Source organism: Phyllobates terribilis, unplaced genomic scaffold, assembly GCF_046119375.1.
Source record: "Phyllobates terribilis strain yellow unplaced genomic scaffold, ASM4611937v1 Scaffold_1__5_contigs__length_1240528914, whole genome shotgun sequence".
NCBI lineage: Eukaryota > Metazoa > Chordata > Amphibia > Anura > Dendrobatidae > Phyllobates > Phyllobates terribilis.
In genome coordinates this window covers 714996071-715017322 of record NW_027362761.1, presented here as the reverse complement: position 1 = coordinate 715017322, position 21252 = coordinate 714996071, and positions in this window count along the sequence as shown.

Genomic DNA, 21252 nt, shown 5'->3' with positions numbered 1-21252 from the left:
CGCTGCAGAAACGCTGCGGAAAAATCCGCAGCATGTGCACTGACATTGTGGAATGCCATTGGGGACCATGGGGTGCGGATTACCATGCGGTTTTGATGCGTTTCCGCTGCGGAAACGCATGAAAAACGCATCGTGTGCACGCAGCCAAAAAACGCATATGATTTATAGTGCATTTTTGCTGCATAAAAATGTATATTATTATAGCGCCATTTATTCCATGGTTCTTTACATGTGAAAAGGGGGCATGACATATCAAAAAGAGACAAACACTGCAGCATCAAAGAAGCATGTAAAAATGCAATCAAAAATGAAAAAGAAAAAAGTAAGTAGCCTACTTACTGAGGAGGTGCAGAAAATCTGCAACATCAAACACATCAAAAATTCCCCAAATACTCATCGTGGGAACGTAGCCTTAGTGGTATGTTGCATGAGCTGTAGCTAATTGTTTTTATGTTCCAATTAGTGTCCAGCTCGCAGAAAAGGAGTAGGAACTCTAAGCACAGGAGGCTATATTTCTCTTGTCAACAGCTGCTCCCTCGGATTAGATGTATGACACCTGCTCTGGTTGCCTATCTGCTCACATTTCTTCTGTTCAAGACGAATCAAGTTTCTTCTTCAACTGGTTGAAAAGGCTGCTCTCAGAGACTTCCAAGTGCTCTAAGATCCTTCTAGATCAGGGGTCTCAAACACGCGGCCCGCAGGCACAGACCCCTTGATGATCCCGACCAGGTCCAGGAGGAGCTGCCGACAGCAGCGCTGCATTGCCGCACAGAGACTGTTTCCCAGCACTGCATTTCCAATGCCAGCCGCCGGCCAATCAGAGGCCAGCAGCTGATATCTGCGTGTCGGCGCAGCGAGTATGACGTCATTGCCATATGCAGATGTCAGCTGCTGGCCTCTGATTGGCCGGCGGCTGACATTGAAAATGCTGTGCTGGGAGACAGTCTCTGTGCGGCAATGCAGCGCTGCTGTCGGCGGCTCCTCCTGGACCAGGTCGGGATCGTCAAGGGGTCTGACTCTGTGGTGCCTGCGGGCCACATCTGCAGGAAGGACGCCGAGGGAACGGAGGACAGGTGAGAATCATCTTTTTTTTTTATGTGTGTGAAGAACAGCACAGGGAAAACATAGCCACAGGATGGGGACCTGGATGGGGCACATAGCCACAGGATGGGGACCTGGATGGGGCACATAGCCACAAGAGGGGACCTGGATGGGGCACATAGCCACAAGAGGGGACCTGGATGGGGCACATAGCCACAAGAGGGGACCTGGATGGGGTACATAGCCACAAGAGGGGACCTGGATGGGGCACATAGCCACAAGAGGGGACCTGGATGGGGCACATAGCCACAGGATGGGGACCTGGATGGGGTACATAGCCACAAGAGGGGACCTGGATGGGGCACATAGCCACAAGAGGGGACCTGGATGGGGTACATAACCACAAGAGGGGACCTGGATGGGGCACATAGCCACAAGATGGGGACCTGGATGGAGCACATAGCCACAGGATGGGGACCTGGATGGGGCACATAGCCACAAGAGGGGACCTGGATGGGGCACATAGCCACAAGAGGGGACCTGGATGGGGTACATAGCCACAAGAGGGGACCTGGATGGGGCACATAGCCACAAGATGGGGACCTGGATGGAGCACATAGCCACAGGATGGGGACCTGGATGGGGCACATAGCCACAAGAGGGGACCTGGATGGAGCACATAGCCACAAGAGGGGACCTGGATGGAGCACATAGCCACAAGAGGGGACCTGGATGGGGTACATAGCCACAGGATGGGGACCTGGATGGAGCACATAGCCACAAGAGGGGACCTGGATGGAGCACATAGCCACAAGAGGGGACCTGGATGGGGCACATAGCCACAAGATGGGGACCTGGATGGGGCACATAGCCACAAGATGGGGACCTGGATGGGGTACATAGCCACAAGAGGGGACCTGGATGGGGTACATAGCCACAAGAGGGGACCTGGATGGGGTACATAGCCACAGGATGGGGACCTGGATGGGGCACATAGCCACAAGAGGGGACCTGGATGGGGCACAGAGCCACAAGAGGGGACCTGGATGGGGTACATAGCCACAAGAGGGGACCTGGATGGGGTACATAGCCACAGGATGGGGACCTGGATGGGGCACATAGCCACAAGATGGGGACCTGGATGGGGCACATAGCCACAGGATGGGGACCTGGATGGGGCACATAGTCACAGGATGGGGACCTGGATGGGGCACATAGCCACAAGATGGGGACCTGGATGAGGCACATAGCCACAGGATGGGGACCTGGATGGGGCACATTAGTACAAGATGGGGACTTGGATGGGGAACATTACTACAAGATGTTTGCCATTATTACTATATGATGCTAATTGTAAGACAATATTACTGAATGTGGCCAATTGGGGGAAACAAAATTGTAAAAATCAAAAAAATAAAAATAAAGCATGAAAAAATATTGGGCGCTAAAAATGCTGTTTTATATGTAAACTAAAGTAAACACAAAAAAGTGCACGTTTATTATCGCCACATCCATAACGACCCAAGCCATAAAAAAATAAACACGGAAAAAATGTTCAAAAGGTGTATACAAAAAAAATGGTATCACTAAAAATGTCACATTGAACAAAGAATGCGGCCCCCCAAATTCAAATTTTTTCCATGTGCGGCCCATATACCCAGCCGAGTTTGAGACCCCTGTTCTAGATGTTATTCCTCAAATTGAGATGAGCTCTAATGTTTCAGACTGCTTTGTAGGTGAAGCTGTGTCAGGTTATGACTTATGATTATGAAAAGGCTATAAATCACCCATAGTGAACAATTCTCCTTCAATCCTTAACCCCTTAAGGACCGAGCCACTTTGTACGTTAATGAACAAGCCTCATTTTTTAAATCTATCCAGTGTCACTTTATGAGGTAATGACTCTGGAACGCTTCAATGGATTCCAGTGATTCTGAGATTGTTTTCTCGTAACATATTGTACTTCATGATACTGGTAAAATTTGTTCGATATGACTTGCGTTTATTTGTGAAAATATCAGAAATTTTGCGAATATTTTGAAAATGGCAAAATTTTCAACACAAAAATGGCTGGAATCGTTAGCAGACGCCATGTCGCATTTGAAGAGCCCCTGATGTGCCTAAACAGTTGAAACCCACCACAAGTGACCCCATTTTGGAAACTAGACCCCTCAAGGAATTTATCTAGATGTGTGGTGAGCACCTTAAACCCCAAGGTGCTTTACCGAAGTTTATAACGTTGAGCTGTGAAAATAAACCAAATTTTTCCCACAAAAATGTTGCTTTAGCCCCAATTTTTTTATATTCACAATGGTAACAGGAGCAAAGTGGACCATACAATTTGTTATGCAATTTCTCCTGAGTACACTGATACCCCATATGTGGTCAAAAACTACTTTTGAGGCACAGTGCAAAGCTCAGAAGGGAAGAAGTGCCATATTGGAGTTCAGATTTTGCTGGAATGATTTGAAAATGCCATGTCACATTGGCAGAGCTCCTGAGGTGCCAGAATAGTAGCAACCCCCTTAAGTGATGTCATTTTACAAGCTACACCTCTCAATAAATTCATCTAGGGGTGCAATGAGCATGTTGACACCACATGTGCCTCACAGAAATTTATACCATTGGGTGGTGAAGAAACAAAAATTGCATTTTTATCTCTAAAATGTTGTTTTAGTTCCAAATTTCTAATTTTTATAGGGCTAATAGGACAAAATGGACAGCACAGTTTGTTGTTCAATTTCCTCTGATTGCGCCAATACCCTACATGTAATTGGGAACTACTTTTGAGGTGCAGTGCAAAGCTCAGAAGGGAAGGGGCGTCATATTGTAGTGCATATTTTACTGTTATACACTGCTCAAAAAAATAAAGGAAAATCAAACTGTCCACTCAGGAAGCAACACTGATTGACAATCAATTTCACATGCTGTTGTTCAAATGGAATAGACAATAGATGGCAATTATCAAGACACCCTCCATAAAGGAGTGGTTCTGCAGGTGGGGACCACAGACCACATCTCAGTACCAATGCTTTCTGGCTGATGTTTTGGTCACTTTTGAATGTTGGTTGTGCTTTCACACTCGTGGTAGCATGAGACAGACTCTACAACCCACAGAAGTTGCTCAGGTAGTGCAGCTCATCCAGGATGGCACATCAATGCGAGCTTTGGCAAGAAGGTTTGCTGTGTTTGTCAGCCTAGTGTCCAGAGGCTGGAGGCGCTACCAGGAGACAGGCCAGTACACCAGGAGACATGGAGGGGGCTGTAGGAGGGCAACAACCCAGCAGCAGGACTGCTACCTCCGCCTTTGTGCAAGGAGGAAGAGGAGGAGCACTGCCAGAGCCCTGCAAAATGATATCCAGCAGGCCACAAATGTGCATGTGTCTGCACAAACGGTTAGAAACCGACTCCATGAGGGTAGTATGAGGGCCCGACGTCCACATATGGGGGTTGTGCTCATAGCCCAACACCGTGCAGGATGCTTGGCATGTGACAGAGTCTGGAGATGCCGTGGAGAGCGATCTGCTGCCTGCAATATCCTTCAGCATGACCGGTTTGGCAGTGGGTCAGTAATGGTGTGGGGTAGCATTTCTTTGGAGGGCCGCACAGCCCTCCATGTGCTCACCAGAGGTAGCCTGTGTTACGAGTCCGGGTGGTGGAACCTCTGTGCTTTGATGCAAGGAGGGACCAGAGGGGCGTAACTAAGTGCCTACTCAGACCGACACAGGTCACACGGCGGCTTGGTTGACTCCGTGAACCAAGGAGGGACCGGGCAGGTGAACCAGGTGCCACTCTGGGACCGACCTTGTGTGAGAGCAGGTGACTCCCACGGGTCAGATGTCAGGAGCTGACTGGTACAGCGGATGAGCACGGCAGGTAGGCTGGCGGGTGATCCAGGTAGACAAGTAAGCGGGTACGACGGATAGCCAGACAGGTACTCCGGGTAAACGAGCAGGCGGGTATGGCAGGTAGTCCGGGTTGGCCGGCTGGCAAGCATGGCAGGTAACTGGCAGGTGCTCCGGGTAGGCAGGCAGGCGGGCACGGCAAGTAATCTGGCAGGTGCTCCAGGTTGGCAGGCTGGCGAGCATGGCAGGTAACTGGCAGGTGCTCCGGGTAGGCAGGCAGGTGGGCAGGGTAGGTAATCTGGCAGGTGCTCCAGGTTGGCAGGCTGGCGGGCACAGTGGGTAACTGGCAGGTGCTCCAGGTAGGCAGGCTGGCGGGTGGGACTGTTAGACAGACTGGCGGGCAAGGAACCTGAGGGCTGAGGAGAGTGTTAGCACACAAACAACAACCTTGCACAGGCACCTCCATTTTGGAGGAGGTGCTTAATATAGAGGCAGTCCTCTGGCCATTGGACGGGGACTCTTTAGGGCAGCGCGCACGGCCCCTCTAAGAAGGAGGGAGCGCATGCGTGCCCTAAGCACAGTGCCCGGGAAGCTGTGTGCAGTGCGCGCCTTAGCAGCAGGGGAACAGGAAGGCGCCGGACCGGGACCGCGGCGATGATGGGAACGGCGTCTCTGCCCGGTAGGAGGCAGAGACGCCGATGCTACTGTTACACAGGTACTTTAGATGCAGTGACACAGAAACACAGAGCAGCCAGTACAGGGTTAATAAACAGGGGGGATTTATTGTAACACCTTCAATCTCCACGCAGGGAGTAACAGGGGAAATATGGGGACAACAAGGGGAGTAGCAGGTAACAGACTATAAACGACAATTCACAGTTTGGCTAGATGTAGCAGAGTCGACACGGTTGTAATCGGCAGTTTTACATTTAGCTGACTCTTGTTCCCAACAAGGCAGTTGCCGGCTGGTGCCGGTGTTGCTTTCTTCTGGCTTCCCCACCTAAACAATGCTCCGTCTTCTGGTGGCAGCGGGCGGTCTCTGGTTTGACCCCTTGAGCCCCTAGTCCATAACACTGCACCTCACTTGCTCGGCTCCACGTCTTCTGGCGGCAGCGGGCAGTCTCCGGTTGGACCCGCTGAGCCCCTAGTCCATAACACTGCACCTCACTTGCTCGGCTCCATGGACCCTGCATCTCTTCTCCCTCTAGTTGGGCTTGACTCCCACTGTCAACTGCCTGCTTTCCCGCGAAAAACTCCTTTTTCTCCCTCTGCCTAGACTCGCTTCCAGCTCCCCGGTCACCTGACCCCTGAGCTCTGGACACGCTCCCAGTTTCCCGGTCACCTGACTCCTGTGCTCGCAGTCTGTCTTCCCCTTGCAACCAGAGGCATGGCCCTGGCAGTTCCAGATCCCTAGTTCTGAAAGTACTTACACCCCAGTCTTCCCCCTTACACTACAGTCCCCCCCCCCCCTTTACGCCCTCTCTTCTTTAAGCCCGCGAGAAATTTTTCTAGAAGATGAGGGGCATGAATGTTCTCCCTGGGCTCCCAAGACCTCCCCTCAGGGCCAAACCCCTTCCAATCCACAAGAAAGAAAGTCTTTCCTCTTATCCTCTTGGTGGCCAAAATGTTTTCTACCTCAAAGATGTCCTCAATGGAGACTGGAGCTGGGGTGATACCTGGATCGTCAGAGAAAGAATTAAGGACAACCGGTTTGAGGAGAGACACGTGAAAGGAGTTGGGAATCCGTAAGGAGGCCGGGAGTTTCAGCTTGTAAGCTACTGGATTAATTTGGTTCAGAACCTCGAACGGACCGATTAACCGCGGACCCAACTAGTAAGATGGTATCTTAAGACGCACATAATTGGAAGAAAGCCAGACCTTGTCTCCCAGACGGAATTGAGGCGGATCCAGACGTCTCTTATCAGCATCCTTCTTCATCCGCTCCGAGGACTGAAGAAGCTCAGATCTAGCGCCTTCCCAAATTGCAGAAAATTCGCTGATGAGAGACTCCGCGGTAGGATTATCCACTGAAGAGGAAGAGACGGGAAACGGAATCCGGGGGTGTTGACCGTAGACCACAAAAAACTGAGTTTTAGCAGAAGACTCGCTCTCATGGTTGTTATAGGAAAACTCAGCCCAGGGCAGGAGCTCAACCCAGTCGCTATGGTGAGCGTTGACAAAGTGTCGAAGGAAACTGGTGAGGATTTGATCGATGCATTCCACTTGGCCATTGGACTGAGGATGATAGGCCGAAGAAAAATCCAAGGAGACATCCAGCAGCTTGCACTTGGCTCTCCAGAAGCGCAAAGTGAATTGAACTCCGTGATCCGAGACAATGTGGAGGGGTAAGCCGTGAAGACGGAAGATGTGATGGATGAAGTCCTTAGCCAGCACCGGTGCAGACGGAAGACCAGGCAGGGGAATGAAGTGGGCCATCTTAGAAAAGCGGTCAGCGACCACCCAAATGACAGTACAACTGGCAGAAACAGGGAGATCCGTGATGAAGTCCATTGCGATATGTTGCCACGGAGCTGAAGGCACGGGAAGAGGAGGAAGAAGATGACCGGCTGGAAGGTGCCTGGGTATCTTGTTACGGACACAAGATGAACAAGCCGCGATAAATTCCGCAACATCCTTGCGCAGGGTGGGCCACCAATAATGTCGGGCAATGAGCAGAAATGTCTTCCTCTGGCCGGCGTGACCAGCAAGTTTGGACGAATGACCCCACAGTAAAACCTTCTTCCGATCCTGAGCTACTACAAAGGTCTTACTGGGAGGTAGATGAGACAGGTCAAGCGGACATTATTTTGGAGGGATCAATGATATGTAGAGGCTCCTCCTCCTGGTCGGTAGACAAAAATGAACGGGATAGTGCGTCGGCTTTAATGTTCTTGTCTGCCGGGAGGTAGTGAAGAGTAAAGCAGAATCGAGTGAAGAATATTGACCATCTGGCCTGACGCGGGTTCAGTCTTTGGGCATTCTGCAAATAAGCAAGGATTTTATGGTCAGTGTAGATGACCACCGGGTGCAGAGCACCCTCCAGCAAGTAGCGCCACTCCTCCAGCGCTAATTTGATGGCCAGCAGCTCCCGATCTCCTATGGAGTAGTTGCGTTCGGATGAGGAGAAGAGAAGAAGCCGCAGGTTACCATTCTCCCGGACGAGGATTTCTGGGTGAGCACCTCTCCAGCTCCGGAGGAGGATGCATCAACCTCCATGAAGAACTGCTTTTGCAATCCGGACGGCGTAGCACTGGAGCGGAGGAGAAAGCTTATTTTAGGGAGACGAAGGCTTTCTCCGTGTAACGGGTCTGGGAGGCGGAACCTCTGAGCTACTATACAAGGGGGCGGTCCTTGTAAGGGAGCGGGTGGCGACCAGGGAAGACGGGCAGGAAGTCACAGCAGGTGACCGGGACAGTCTCTGAGTGAACGGGCTGGAGGTCACGGCAAGTGACCGGGGCAGTCTCTGGATGAACGGGCAGATGGTCACGGCAAGTGACCGGGGCAGTCTCTGAATGAACGGGCAGATGGTCACGGCAAGTGACCGGGGCAGTCTCTGAATGAACGCGCAGATGGTCACGGCAAGTGACCGGGGCAGTCTCTGGATGAACGGGCAGATGGTCACGGCAAGTGACCGGGGCAGTCTCTGGGTAAAGGGTTGGTACGACCTGTGGCGGCTGATGATAGACGTGAGCTCCCAGGTGAGCAGGCGAGAGTCTCTGGATGAACGGGTGGTCACAGCATGTGACGGCGGAGCCTCCAGGAAGACCAACAGACAGGCGGCAGATGAGCGCTCCCAGGTGAGCGGGCAGAAGTCTCTGGACAGGCGGGTGGTCACAGCACGTGACGGCAGAGCCTCCAGGTAGGCTAGCAGACAGGCAGCAGATGAGCGCTCCCAGGTGAGCGGGCAGGAGTCACTGGACAGGCAGGTGGTCACAGCACGTGACGGCGGAGCCTCCAGGTAGGCTAGCAGGCAGGTAGCAGATGTGTGCTCCCAGGTGAGCAGGCAAGCTGGTCCATAGACAGACTGACAGGAGTTGGAAGGCAGACCGTCGGACCTCAGGCAAGCAGGCAGGTGGCTGAAGTGCGCTCCCAGGTGAGCGGACAGGCTGGTCCTTAGACAGATTGACAGGAGTAGTAAGGCAGACCGTCGGACCTCAGACTAGCAGGCAGGTAGCAGATAATCAGGCAGGAATAAGACAGCAAGCTGGCAGGAATCTGGCAGGTATCTGGCAGGTAACTGGCAACGGGACCTGAGGGCTGAAGCAGAGTAGTGAACAGTGCAACAACATTGCTCGGGCACCTCCATTTTGGAGGAGGTGCCTTATATATGGTGAAGTCCTCCGGCCATTGGCCGGGGACTCCTTAGGACGGCGCGCGCGGCCCCTTTAAGAGGGAGGGAGAGCGCGCGCGCGCGCCCTAAGCACAGTGGCCGGGAAGGAGCGCGCGCTGCCAGCAGAGCGGGAGGAGGACGCCGGGCACGGAGCAGAGAGGTGAGGGGAACAGCGTCCCTGCCTAGCAGAGGGCAGGGACGCCGGCGCTACAGTACCCCCCCCTTTAGGCCCCCCCTTTTTTAGGCCAGACAGAAATTTAGCTAGGATAAGAGGGGCATGGATGTTCTCCCGGGGCTCCCACGTTCTCTCCTCAGGACCAAACCCCTTCCAATCTACTAGAAAAAAGGTCTTTCCTCTTACCCTTTTGGTGGCAAGAATGTTCTCTACCTCAAACTCGTCCTCAGCAGAAACCGGAGCAGGAGGCGTACCTGTAGACTTGGAAAAAGAGTTAAGTACCACAGGTTTGAGGAGAGATACATGGAAGGAGTTAGGGATCCGTAAGTTGGCCGGGAGTTTCAATTTATAGGCCACCGGGTTGATCTGACTGATGACCTCCAGAGGACCGATGAACCGAGGCCCTAACTTGTAAGAAGGTATCTTGAGTCGGACATATTTAGATGAGAGCCAGACTTTATCTCCAGGACGAAATTGTGGAGGATCCAGGCGTTTTTTGTCAGCGTGTCTTTTCATCCGTTCGGACGACTGAAGGAGTGCGGATCGGGTACTCTCCCAAATGGAGGAAAATTTGCTAACGAGAGATTCCGCAGCCGGGTTGTCCACAGAGGTGGAGACAGGAAAAGGAATCCGAGGATGCTGACCGAAGACTACAAAAAACGGGGATTTGGAGGAGGATTCGCTCTCGTGATTGTTATAAGAGAACTCGGCCCATGGTAGGAGATCCACCCAGTCTGAATGATGGGCATTAACGAAGTGCCGGAGGTAACTGGTCAGGTTCTGATTGATCCGCTCCACTTGACCATTGAACTGTGGGTGGTAAGCGGAAGAGAAGTCCAGGGTGACGTCTAGCAGTTTACAAGTGGCTCTCCAGAAACGTGAGGTGAACTGTACCCCACGATCCGACACGATGTGGAGGGGCAGGCCATGAAGACGGAAGATGTGGCGGATAAAGTCTTTAGCCAGCTCGGGTGCAGACGGGAGGGCTGGCAGGAGAATAAAGTGAGCCATCTTGGAAAAGCGATCAGCGACCACCCAAATGACCGTACAACCGGCGGAGACGGGGAGATCAGTTATGAAGTCCATAGTAATATGCTGCCAGGGGGCAGCAGGCACAGGAAGCGGAAGGAGGCGACCGGCTGGCAGGTGTCTCGGGACTTTGTTGCGGGCGCAGGACACACAGGCAGAAACAAAGTCTATTACGTCCTTGTGCAGGGTAGGCCACCAGTAGTGCCGGGCAATAAGCTGGAGGGTCTTTTTCTGACCGGCGTGGCCAGCTAGTTTAGACGAATGGCCCCAGTGTAGGATCTTCTTCCGATCAGGTACTGAAACAAACGTCTTACCGGGAGGGAGACGATTTAGACTCACGGGAGCCACCTGCATTACTCTGGCGGGATCGATGATCTGTTTAGGTTCTTCCTCGAGATCGGACACCAGAAAGGATCGGGACAAGGCGTCTGCTTTGACATTTTTGTCAGCCGGGCGAAAATGAAGAACAAAATCAAAGCGAGCAAAAAACAAGGACCACCGGGCTTGGCGCGGGTTAAGTCTCTGGGCATGCTGGAGGTAAGCCAAGTTTTTGTGGTCAGTGTAAATTATTACCGGGTGAAGAGCCCCCTCGAGTAGGTAACGCCACTCCTCCAACGCCAGCTTGATGGCCAGTAACTCTCGGTCTCCTATGGAATAGTTGCGCTCAGAAGAGGAGAAGAGTTTGGAGAAGAAGCCACAAGTTACCATTCTCCCGGAAGATGATTTTTGAGTAAGTACCGCTCCGGCTCCAGAGGAGGAGGCGTCAACTTCCAGGAAGAACTGCTTGTTGCCGTCCGGGCGATGCAGCACCGGGGCGGAAGAGAAGGCCTGTTTTAGGGAAAGAAAGGCCTCCTCTGCTTCGGGCGGCCGCTCTTTGGGATTAGTACCCTTACGGGTGAGCGCGGAAATTGGGGCAGTCCGGGAAGAGAAGTGTGGTATGAAGAGGCGGTAGTAGTTAGCGAAGCCCAGGAATCGCTGAATGGCCTTCAACCCCTCCGGTCGAGGCCATTTCTCGATGGCAGACAGTTTCTCTGGATCCATTCGTAGGCCGGTCTGAGAAATAATGTAGCCCAAAAACGGAAGCGAGGTCTGCTCAAAGAGGCACTTCTCGTATTTAGCGAAGAGGTGATTCTGCCTGAGCCTGAGCAGGACCTGACGAACGTCCCTCCGGTGAGTCTGGAGATCCGGAGAGAAGACCAAGATGTCGTCCAGGTACACCACTACGCAGGAGTAGAGAAGGTCCCGGAAGATGTCATTGACCAACTCTTGAAAGACGGCAGGAGCATTACAGAGGCCAAAGGGCATTACCAGATATTCATAGTGGCCGTCCCGGGTGTTGAATGCCGTCTTCCATTCATCCCCCTGACGGATACGAACCAGGTTGTACGCCCCACGGAGGTCCAGTTTGGTGAAGATTCTAGCCCCCCTCAGACGATCAAATAACTCCGGAATGAGCGGAAGGGGGTACTTATTCTTCACCGTGATCTGGTTAAGGCCTCTATAGTCTATACAGGGACGGAGAGAGCCGTCCTTCTTTTTGACGAAAAAGAAGCCTGCTCCCGCCGGGGAGGTAGATTTCCGGATGAATCCCCTGGCCAGATTCTCCTCAATATATTCGGACATCGACCGGGTCTCAGCAGCGGATAATGGATAAATACGCCCACGGGGAGGAGTAGTACCAGGTAACAGGTCGATAGGGCTGTCGTATGGTCTATGAGGGGGTAGTGTCTCTGCTTCCTTTTTATTATAGACATCAGCATAACACCAATAAGGAATCGGAAGTCCAGGTAGATTAGCTGGGGTAGGAGAAGGACGGACGGGATGGACGGGAACCAGACAGGTCTTATGGCAGTCCTGTCCCCAGCGAAGGACTTCTCCGGTCTGCCAGTCAAGCACGGGTGCATGTCTCTGGAGCCAAGGTAGGCCTAGCAAGAGGGCGTGGGAGAGTCCAGGCAGAACATGAAAGGAGATACTCTCAGAATGCAGCATTCCCACCTGCAGAGTAATGGATTCGGTGATGAGTTGGATGGGGCGTGGTAAGAGACCCCCATCCACGGCAGCAACAGACAAGGGTACAGCCAGAGGTTTGGTGGGGATGCGGTATTTCTCTACCAGGGACTGTGAAATAAGATTCCCGGCTGCTCCAGAGTCAAGTTGGGCTAGTTCGAAATAACGGTTCTCCCCGCAGACGATTGAGACTGACAACAGCAGAGATGGAGAGGATTTATTCTTGTCTAGGTCGACCTCTCTGAGCGAACCTAAACACAGGCGTTTCCCGACCTCTCCGGGCAGGTACGGATCCGGTGCTCCTTACTGCCACAGTAGAAGCAGCTCCCCTCGGCACGGCGTAAGTCCTGACGGGTTTTGACCATCTTGGTCTGGTCGACTTGCATAGGCTCAGGAGAGTGTACCTGGGTAGAGACGGAGGGAGTGACGGGTTTCTGAAAAGTAGGAGCTAGACGTGGTAACCTCCTCTCACGGGTGACCTTTTTGGCACGCTCCTGGAACCGTAGGTCAATCCGGGTGGCAAGAGTTATTAGGTCATCGAGAGTGGTAGGGATGTCCCGACCGGCAAGTTCATCTTTAATACGGCCGGACAGACCCTCCCAGAAGACGGATACCAGAGCGTCGTTATCCCAGGCCAGCTCCGAGGCAAGGGTACGGAACCGTATGGCATATTGGCCCACGGTGAGACTTCCCTGACGGAGGCGTAGCAGAGATGATGCGGATGAGGTCTTCCGTCCGGGTTCGTCGAAGACTTTCCGGAAAGCCGTGAGAAAAGCAGGCAAGTTGGACACCAGGGGGTCTCCTCTCTCCCATAGAGGATTTAGCCAGGCCAGGGCCTCCCCGGTGAGATGGAACATGATGAATGCAATTTTGGCTCGGTCGGAGTTAAACTGGTGGGACAATAGTTCAAAGTGCAGGGTGCACTGATTTATGAAGCCCCGAGCCTGGGCGGAGTCGCCTCCGAAGCGAGGAGGTGCAGAAAGCCGGGGTCCGGGGTAGGATACCATGGTATTAGTGGGCAGCGGAGCTGCCGGATTGCGAGACATGGCACTGGCGGAGGTTGCTGGTGGAGCAGTCAGAGTGTCCAGGCGAGTATTGACATTCCGCAGGTGACCCAGGATGGACTCCTGTTGGGACCTTTGACGGGACAGTTCATGACACAGGTCCGAGAGCGAGGGAGCTTGGGTGCCACCGGGTTCCATGGCCCGAGCAAACTGTAACGGGTCTGGGAGGCGGAACCTCTGAGCTACTATACAAGGGGGCGGTCCTTGTAAGGGAGCGGGTGGCGACCAGGGAAGACGGGCAGGAAGTCACAGCAGGTGACCGGGACAGTCTCTGAGTGAACGGGCTGGAGGTCACGGCAAGTGACCGGGGCAGTCTCTGGATGAACGGGCAGATGGTCACGGCAAGTGACCGGGGCAGTCTCTGAATGAACAGGCAGATGGTCACGGCAAGTGACCGGGGCAGTCTCTGAATGAACGGGCAGATGGTCACGACAAGTGACCGGGGCAGTCTCTGGATGAACGGGCAGATGGTCACGGCAAGTGACCGGGGCAGTCTCTGGGTAAAGGGTTGGTACGACCTGTGGCGGCTGATGATAGACGTGAGCTCCCAGGTGAGAGTCTCTGGATGAACGGGTGGTCACAGCATGTGACGGCGGAGCCTCCAGGAAGACCAACAGACAGGCGGCAGATGAGCGCTCCCAGGTGAGCGGGCAGAAGTCTCTGGACAGGCGGGTGGTCACAGCACGTGACGGCAGAGCCTCCAGGTAGGCTAGCAGACAGGCAGCAGATGAGCGCTCCCAGGTGAGCGGGCAGGAGTCACTGGACAGGCAGGTGGTCACAGCACGTGACGGCGGAGCCTCCAGGTAGGCTAGCAGGCAGGTAGCAGATGTGTGCTCCCAGGTGAGCAGGCAAGCTGGTCCATAGACAGACTGACAGGAGTTGGAAGGCAGACCGTCGGACCTCAGGCAAGCAGGCAGGTGGCTGAAGTGCGCTCCCAGGTGAGCGGACAGGCTGGTCCTTAGACAGACTGACAGGAGTAGTAAGGCAGACCGTCGGACCTCAGACTAGCAGGCAGGTAGCAGATAATCAGGCAGGAATAAGACAGCAAGCTGGCAGGAATCTGGCAGGTATCTGGCAGGTAACTGGCAACGGGACCTGAGGGCTGAAGCAGAGTAGTGAACAGTGCAACAACATTGCTCGGGCACCTCCATTTTGGAGGAGGTGCCTTATATATGGTGAAGTCCTCCGGCCATTGGCCGGGGACTCCTTAGGACGGCGCGCGCGGCCCCTTTAAGAGGGAGGGAGAGCGCGCGCGCCCTAAGCACAGTGGCCGGGAAGGAGCGCGCGCTGCCAGCAGAGCGGGAGGAGGACGCCGGGCACGGAGCAGAGAGGTGAGGGGAACAGCGTCCCTGCCTAGCAGAGGGCAGGGACGCCGGCGCTACACTCCGCCTCGGAAGACCACTCCCTGGGATTTGCTCCTTTAAGGGTGAGAGCAGAGGTGGGAGCAGTCTGGGAGGAAAAATGAGGAATGAAGAGGCGGTAATAGTTTGCGAAACCCAGAAACCGTTGAATCGCCTTCAATCTTTCCGGTCGGGGCCACTTTAAGATAGCTGACACCTTCTCGGGATCCATGCGCAGACCGGTCTCAGAAGTGATGTAACCGAGAAACGGAGGTCTGCTCAAAGAGGCATTTCTCGTATTTAACATACAGGCGATTCTTCCGGAGCCTCAGCAGAACCTGACGAACATCCCTCCGGTGTGAAGGCAGATCTGGGGAGAACACCAAGATGTCGTCCAGGTACACCACCACGCAGGAATACAGGATATCTCGGAAGATGTCGTTAACTAGCTCCTGGAAGACAGCTGGAGTATTACAGAGACTAAAGGGCATCATGCGGTTAGACAGACTGGCGGGCAAGGAACCTGAGGGCTGAGGAGAGTGTTAGCACACAAACAACAACCTTGCACAGGCACCTCCATTTTGGAGGAGGTGCTTAATATAGGGGCAGTCCTCCGGCCATTGGCCGGGGACTCTTTAGGACGGCGCGTGCGGCCCCTTTAAGAGGGAGGGAGCGCACGCGCGCCCTAAGCACAGTGCCCGGGAAGCTGCTTGCAGTGCGCGCCTTAGCAGCAGGGGAACAGGAAGACGCCGGACCGGGACTGCGGTGGTGAGGGGAACGGCATCTCTGCCCGGCAGGAGGCAGAAACGCCGATGCTACAGCCTGACTGCTAGATGAGATCCTCAGACCCCTTGTGAGACCATATGCTGGTGCGGTTGGCCCTGGGTTCCTCATAATGCAGGACAATGCCAGACCTCATTTTGCTGGAGTGTGTCAGCAGTTCCTGCAAGATGAAGGCATTGAAGCTATGGACTGGCCCGCCCATTCCCCAGACCTGAATCTGATTGAGCACATCTGGGACATCATGTCTTGCTCCATCCACCATTGCACCACAGACTGTCCAGGAGTTGGCAGATGCTTTAGTCGAGGTCTGGGAGGAGTTGGATCATCCTGTAGTGTGTTTTTCCACTTTAATTTTGGGGGTGACTCCAAATCCAGGCTTCCATTGGATAATAAATTTGATTTACATTGATGATTTTTGTGTGATTTTGTTGTCAGCACATTCAACTTTGTACAGAACAAAGTATTCAATGAGAATATTTCATTCATTCATTCAGATCTAGGATGTGTTATTTGAGTGTTCCCTTTATTTTTTTGAGCAGTGTAGTTTGCGGGTGCCATGACCCACTGGCAGAGCCCCTGAAGTGCGAGAACAACAGAACACCCCCCCCCCCCCCGTATAAGTGACCCCATTTTACAAACTACACCTCTACATGAATTCATCTAAGGGTGCAGTGATCATATTGACACAAAAAATTGTTTTAGCTCCAAATTTTACATTTTCACAAGGGGAAATTAGTAAAAACAAAATTTGTCACACATTTTCTGCTGAACGTGGTAATCAGGGCCGGCTCCAGGTTTTTGTGGGCCCTGTACGAAAGAGTCTCAGTGGGCCCCTATAACACATACCACGATTCATGATGCACAGATACCACAGAGAAATATATATATATATATATAGTACAATGCCAAAGATTTCACTTCTTACATTACATGAGCGATATCTATTGTAAATTCTACAATATCTCAGAAACCGGCGAATCCTCGCAGCGCACAGTGCAGACCGAACAGTATAGTCCTCCATACAGTATTATGGGCCCCATATATTGCTTCATATAGTATAATGAGCCTCATATATTGCTCCATACAGGATTCTGGTCCCCATATAAAGCTCCATACAGGATACTGGTCCCCATATAACGCTCCATACAGGATACTGGTCCCCATATAATGCTCCATACAGGATACTGGTCACCATATAATGCTCCATACAGGATACTGGCCCCCATATAACGCTCCATAGAGGAGACTGGCCCACTTATAACGCTCCATACAGAATACTGGCCCCCACATAATGCCCCATGCAGGACGTCACCTCTCCCCCCCATATAATGCCCCATGCAGGATGTCACCTCTCCCCCCCATATAATGCCCCATGCAGAATGTCACCTCTCCCCCCATATAATGCCCCATGCAGAATGTCACCTCTCCCCCCATATAATGCCCCATGCAGGATGTCACCTCACCCCCCCATATAATGCCCCATGCAGGATGTCACCTCTCCCCCAATAAATGCCCCATGCAGGATGTCACCTCTCCCCCCCATATAATGCCCCATGCAGGATGTCACCTCTCCCCCCATATAATGCCCCATGCAGAATGTCACCTCTCCCCCCCATATAATGCCCCATGCAGGATGTCACTTGTTCACCTCCCCATATAATGCCTCATGCAGGATGTCACCTCTCCCCCTCATATAATGCCCCATGCAGGATGTCACTTGTTCTCCCCCCCATATAATGCCCCATGCAGGATGTCACTTGTTCTCCCCCCCATATAATGCCCCATGCAGGATGTCACTTGTCCCCCCCACCATGCAATGCCTCATGCAGGATGTCACTAGTCCCCCCACCATATAATGCCCCATGCAGGATGTCACTTGTCCCCACTACCATATAATGCCCCATGCCTCCATACATATAAAAAAAAAATCAAATACTCACCTCACTTCTCACCTGCTGCCGCTGCTCCGGACCCCTCACCTGCGCTAGCGTCTTCCCGCTCTGCGCTGCCTGTGACGGCTCAGGAGAGAGCGCGGTGTAGAGACGTCACCGCGCCCTCTGACCTGAGACATCACAGTGCAGCAGCCGCAGAAGAGACCGGAGCTGCTGCGGAGGCACGGGGAGAGGTAAGTATTGTGTCGGGGCCCTGAGCAAGCGAGAGGGACAGAGCGCTATTTTCCTCCTGGAGCACAGATTTTCCTAGCATAGTTTGCGGACTCCATATACAGAGCCCGTAAGTGCTAGAAGAGCAAAATTCCCCCTTCAAGTGACCCCATTTTGGAAATTATACCCCTGCCAAACATGTGGACGCTAAATGTGATTTAGGCACACTGAGGCTCAAAAGGGAGCATTTGGATTTGGGAGTGCACAATTCGCTGAATTTCTTTTGGAGGGTGAGGAGCCATTTCGATTTTCCAGAGCCTGTGTACTACCAGTAACGTGGAAGCTCCCTATATTTCCATTGTCAGATGACGGACCTGAGTGGCTACTTGCTTTTTTGTGTATTGAGTTGGAGCTTTTGTTGGGAACGTTTTACATTTTGGATTACATTTATCCTGTGCTTTACGCTGAGCACTTACATTGGGGTTTCCATCTAAATCTCCGAATGACGTGATCCAGTTGCAACCCCCAAGGGATCCATTCACTATAATGAGGCAGAAGAGTTACTCTGGACTCCGTCTGGCCTCTGTTCAGTGGTGTCCTTCTTTTCAGAAGTGCACAAAACGGTGGCATTTTAAGCACGCCTAAAAAGATGGACACTGCCGGGTCATAGGAGAGATGGCATCCACAGTGTCCCCATTTGCCTCATCATATGGAATCTACCATCGGGGATTCCGTCTGAATCATGTATTTCAGAGATTTACGCGGAAACCCCGGTGTAAGCACTCAGCGTAGAGTGCAGGATAAATGTGAGCAGAGCCTTACTGCGATATTTGGGAGGCAAAAGGAACAAATCAATAGTATGTCAAGATTTGGTTATATTTGGTTATATTTATTATAAGTGATTAGACGACTTTATTATTCAAGTCGGTGACATTACAGCGATACCAGATTGATTTTTTTTTCTGTTTGGCTGCTGTCACACACTAAAAAACGCTTTTTTTTCTCAAAAACTAGTTTTTGCATCACCATATTTTAACTATAATTTTTCCATATTTCGGCCGAGAGAGTCATGTGAGGGCTTGTTTTTTGAGGAGCAAGTTGTCGTTTTTATTGGTACTATTTTCGGGCACTTGACATTTTTTGATCTCGGTCTATTCTAATTTTTGGGAGGCAGAATGAGCAAAAAAGCAGCATTTCAGGAATTATTTTTGGTGGGTTTTTTATGCTGTTTCGCATGTAGTAGAATTGATAAGGCAGCGTTATTTTTCGGGTTAGTACGATTACAGTGATATCAGATCTATGTAATTTTTTTATGTTTTGTCACTTTTACACAATCAAAACTTGTAGAGAAAAAAATAGTTATTTTTGCATTGCTATATTCTGAGAGCTATAATTTTTTAATTTTTCCGCTGATGGAGCTGTATGGTGGCTTGTTTTTGCGGGACAAGATGACGTTTTCAGCGATACCATTTTTATCGGGTCGTTCTGGACGCGGCCATACCAAATATGTGTATTTTTTTGTACATAAAAATGTGTACTTATTGGTGTAATATTTTTATTATTATTATTATTATTATTATTATTATTATTATTATTATTATTATTTTGTAATTTTTTTAAAAAAAATATTTGTTAATTTTTTTTTGCTTTTTTTTACTTAGTTCCTCTTTGGGACTTTCATTTTTTCACTTTGATCGCACGTATAATGCATTGCAATGCACCAGTATTGCAATGCATTATTCCTGTACAGAAGCTTCTTAGGCTCTGAGCATAGTCTAAGAAGCTTCCTGTAGCTTGGTGTCTCAGGTTTATCATGACGACCAAGGGTCACCTTGGCAATGATCGGGTCACCATAGCAGCGATCAGGCCCCTGCGATGACGTTGTTGGGGCACCGATCTAAAGGAAGAGGGAGCCTCCTAAATGTTGCGATCACTCTCGATCACAGGATTTAGCGGGTTAAACAGCCAGGGGCAGTGCTGGCACCCTCATTGACTGTTAGTGCAGGAGCTCAGCCATTAGCAGCTCTGAGCTACCACTGTGATTGGGGGGGGGGGTAATGATATTTCAGCACTTCATGCTCGATCATCAGATTGACTGACCGATCAGTGCGGGACCGATGGCATGGGTCCCTGCACCTCTTCCCGTGCTGATCAGCTGTCGGGACTGAACTGTCACTGCGTGTTAACACACAGTGACAGTTTAAATGCATGACGGACATAGCACTTCATGATGTGGGATCTGACACCCACTCATGACATGTTATGTCTGTCATTGGTCGTAAAGGGGTTAAACAAGTAAAAGAGCACTATCAGATAAAAAAAAAAAATAAGCAAAAAATTGAGCATCTTTTCTCTTTGCCTCCCATCTGAACAGTTTAAACAGATTCACCCTGAAGATTTATTAATCCAATATTCCCCCTTCATTATGGGATGGGAAAATATTGAATTAGCTGGTAGTATCAGTTTTCATTAGTCTCATTTACTTAAACAATCAACGCTTCTATTTAAAAAAAAAAAAAAAGATAGAAACAATTTCATTATTTCCATTCTACAAGATGCTGACTATATTATGACCATATAGACCTCTGTGGTGCCTGTCTTTATATCTTGATTCTTTCAGCACAGAGGAGGGTTCTCAGAATTGCGATTCTGATGGACTCAAGACTCCCATTTTTTTTTGCCTACTTTTCAGGATGTTGGTTTCATCTCACGTTTACTAAGGTAGCAGCGGTTTTGAAGCCATCTCTTAAAAGCAACTCAAAGGCAGAAGGTGTGCTCTCATCTCTAGCACACCCAAGATGCTCTGTCCAGTCATAACATGATTGTCAATTAGGAGAAACCTCAACTCTCTCCCAAGAGAATTGAAATTTCTGGGATTTTGGAAAATGGGAATACCACTAAAAGGAAGTTGGCATGAAGACATGCTGACTAGTGATGAGCGAGCACTAAAATGCTCCGGTGCTCGTTGCTTGGGTCGAGCAAATCGTAATGCTCGACCCGAGCAACGAGCCCAATGTAAGTCAATGGGAAACTCGAGCATTTTTCCGGTGGCTGCCCCCGGAGGTCTGGAGGGGGCTTAAAAATTGGCCAAATCGATGGAAACAGTGCTCAAATGATATGGGAACAGCATGGGGAAAACCCCTGGAAGCTTGTCTGACTCCCAGGTCACTGCTGTGAACAATGTTGTCAGAGTATTATGCCACTTTTACGGACTGACAATAAAACATACAAAAACGAAGCCAAAATGGATTTTCCTTGAAAAAATGTTAAGGAACATTCTTTCCAGGGTAATGACTTGTATACAAGGCAAAATCAATAACCAAAAAACAAAAATGTTCTTCAACACTTTGGGCTATGTTCACACATAGCATTTTTGATGCACTTTTGCACTTCTGCATTGCTTTTAATGGTGAAAAATACATTCACGGGTAAATGTAATTTTAACATTTTACTTCCTTATCTGGCCATGTGGTGTCTGAGACATGATCAGACACATCCTGCTTCATTTATGAAGGAGGGACTCTGAAAGTCACAAA